Source organism: Dipodomys spectabilis, unplaced genomic scaffold (assembly GCF_019054845.1).
Source record: "Dipodomys spectabilis isolate Male_0828 unplaced genomic scaffold, ASM1905484v1 ptg000143l, whole genome shotgun sequence".
Lineage (NCBI taxonomy): Eukaryota > Metazoa > Chordata > Mammalia > Rodentia > Heteromyidae > Dipodomys > Dipodomys spectabilis.
Genome location: NW_024870820.1, coordinates 1,088,031 through 1,091,118, shown reverse-complemented (window position 1 = coordinate 1,091,118; position 3,088 = coordinate 1,088,031). Strand labels below are relative to the sequence as shown.

The 3,088-nt window shown below is 37.0% G+C and overlaps 1 pseudogene; it reads left to right on the top strand.

Annotated features, from left to right (window-relative positions):
• Positions 1–799: 799 nt before the first annotated feature.
• Positions 800–896, top strand: LOC122117556 (annotated as a pseudogene).
• The last annotated feature ends 2,192 nt before the right edge of the window (positions 897–3,088 follow it).

The following is a 3,088-nucleotide window of genomic DNA, read 5'->3' as shown; positions in this document are numbered from 1 at the left end:
GAGGAAACACTGTGATTAAAACATTATCAATTCAATGTCTAATAACGAGGAGAAACATATGCACTTCTCCTGCAACTATGAAAATATTTGGTGATGAAAAGGCAGTAGTGTAAGTTCCTGCCTGGTTGGATGGTAGACAGGCCAGGACATTAAGTTATCATGCATACGAACAATTTTTTCACCTTCTTGGCTTTAGCTACTTTTGAAATGGAGGTATAATAAAAATTATGTTTTGATAAAATACCTTCTAGTCTGAACAGTTCTGTTTGAACTGTTCATCTCTCTATGATCCCTTGTAACCAAGATTAGCTTTGTTCTAGTAAGACAATCTATGCTTTCAGGGTAAGATATTCTGGTTGGTCTGTTCCCACATGGAAGAAGGGTAAAGGCTCAGGTAGACATTTGTTCCAGTAACACCTCATTTGGGAAAATGTCAGCTGAAGAAGTTTAGAAGTAGCTCTTAAGCAACGCTTACTTTGAATCCATTAGGTCCACAAAGCTAATTCAGTTGGATAAATAAGTACTTGAAAACGCCTTCACCTTTGGACCTATCTATAAATAATTGAGAGTATGATCAAATTCCAAATAAAAAGACTTAAGATAGTCATTGACAAAAAAATTTGCAAATGTGAGCAACCGACTGATCAATATAATTTTTCCACTATTCACAGAATTTTAGGGAAATGAGATCGATAGCATTGTTAGGAACAATAAGGTTTCCTTGTTACAAGTAGGCACCCATAGATATAAGCCTGTATAATGATTGCATCATTAACTACTTAAATTTAGAGGATACTACGTGCTTCAGCAGCATGTATACTCAAATTACAATACAGAGATTAACATGGCACTTGCACAAGGATAATATGAAAATGTGAGAAGTATTCCATATTATTCATCCTTCAGATGCAAGAAATGAAAACCAGTTATTAAAAAGTTGATTACAAAATTACAAGTGTAACAATACACGTAATTCATAGAATTAAATTTAGTTTGACATCAGTGTATTAAATCTTCACCTCACAAAGGCGTTTACATAGCATAAACTTTACAAATCTTTTCAAATTAGACAACATTGTCATTTTATCACAAAAAAAAATAATATTAAGTCCTAGAAAAAAAAGGAAGCAAACTGTTTCTATATGGAATGCAATCGGAAAGGACACATTAGTGAACCTATATACTATAAAATAATGTAGAATTCAAAGAATATCTAGGAGAAAATAAAATAAATTATGAACATTTTGCAAACATAGAATATAGTATATTTTAAAATATACTTTTTCAGACAAGCACCAGAAATATTTTAGTTTCTGTACTACTCATTTCAACAGGTAAATTAAAATTATTTCTGATTAAAAAATCACAAACTCTGAAGAAAATATTATACATGTATACAAAAACTATTGAATACATTTTGACATCCAAGGCAGGCAATTCACTTGGAAGAATTCCGCAGAATCCATGAATTTTTACAGGAAAATATTAGTGCTGCCGGGCACTGGTGGCTCATGCCTATAATCCTAGCTACACAGGAGGCTGAGATCTGAGGATCATGGTTAAAAGCCAGCCTGGAAAGGAAAGTCTGTGGTACTCTTATCTCAAATAAACCACTAGAAAACTGGAAGTGGAGCTGTGTCTCAAGTGGTAGAGCGCTAACCTTGAGCTGAAGAGCACAAGGGATATCTGGGATAGCTCCCAGGCCCTGAGTTCAAGCTCCATGACCGACCAAAAAAAAATATATTGCTCTTATTTCATTGTGAAAATATTTTATAGGGACACAAAAGATGGACTTGCATTTTTGAAATTTAAGAAACTTAACCCGACCATTAGGACTTCATTGAACAATTTGTACAGCCTTCCACAACTTCATAGAGGTAGTGATACATACTTATCCTTTTGGCAATATCAAATACGGTTTCTTCTATGTTGTTCTTCAGGCCTGGTTTTATATAATGGTTCAACAGAAGGTGATCCAGCGTACCTTTGCTATCTCAATTCTCAGCAGCAAGATGTAAGGGTGTCAAGAGTTCTTTACTTTGGGGAAGTGGCGCTGTGGCTCAAGCAATAGAACACTCGCCTTGAGCTGAAGAGCACAGGGACAGCACCCAAGCCCAGAGCTCAAGCCCCACAGCCGACAAAAAAAAAAAAAAACCCACAACACCAACAAAAAACAAACAAACAAAAATATTTGGGCTGGGAAGGTGGCTCAGTGGTAGAGCACTTCCCTTGCATGCATGAGGCCCTAGGTTCTATTCCTCAGCAACACATAAGCAGAAAAAAAAGCCAGAAATGGTGCTGTGGCTCAAGTGGTAGAGCACTAGCCCTGAGCTGAAGAGCTGAGGGACAGCGTCCAGGCCCAGAGTTCAGGCCCCACGACCAGACCAAAAAAATTTTTAAAAATAGAGTCCTTTAGTTTGGGCATTGGTATCTGTATCATGATGAATTAAGAAAGAAGCCACTCTGGTATTATTCCACGTATATGCACTGTGCAGCGGTGTGCAGTCATCTACAGGTATTGCATGTGCCGCTTGAGACACCAACTCACTGACAATGTCCAAAGTGTCCACTGTAGGCTTCTCAAAGAGGGGTATACTCATCATCATCCCTACTATTAACATGAGTGGCCTTTTGGGAAAGAAGTCTCTGCACTGCAGTAAGCTGAATGTTTTTGGCAGCCCAATGAAGAGATTTGCTTGGATCCTTCTCCAATTTTTTTTCTTGCAATTGATACCATTCCTTACTTTTTCATCTTGTTCCCCATATTCCTAAGAATTGTCTAACCAGAGACTTTGAGTGCCAGTGGGAATGAGGTGTCCATGTATTTCCCTACTAGTTCCCATTGGTTGAACTAGTCAATAATACCCGGTGAATTTTCTGCATCTGTTTATTCACCATGATTTATTTTCTCTTTTTCCAATTTTACTATTCGAAATTATTCTAACTGGGGAGTAGGGAGTTGATGGAGAGCAGCAGAAAGATGTTCCTCCATATTCAAATGTACACACTGAAAATGAGGACCAGTTATGTCTACATGTGTAGCTTATTCTAGGAATGAGAAAATAGGAAATAATGCCTTTTATATAAA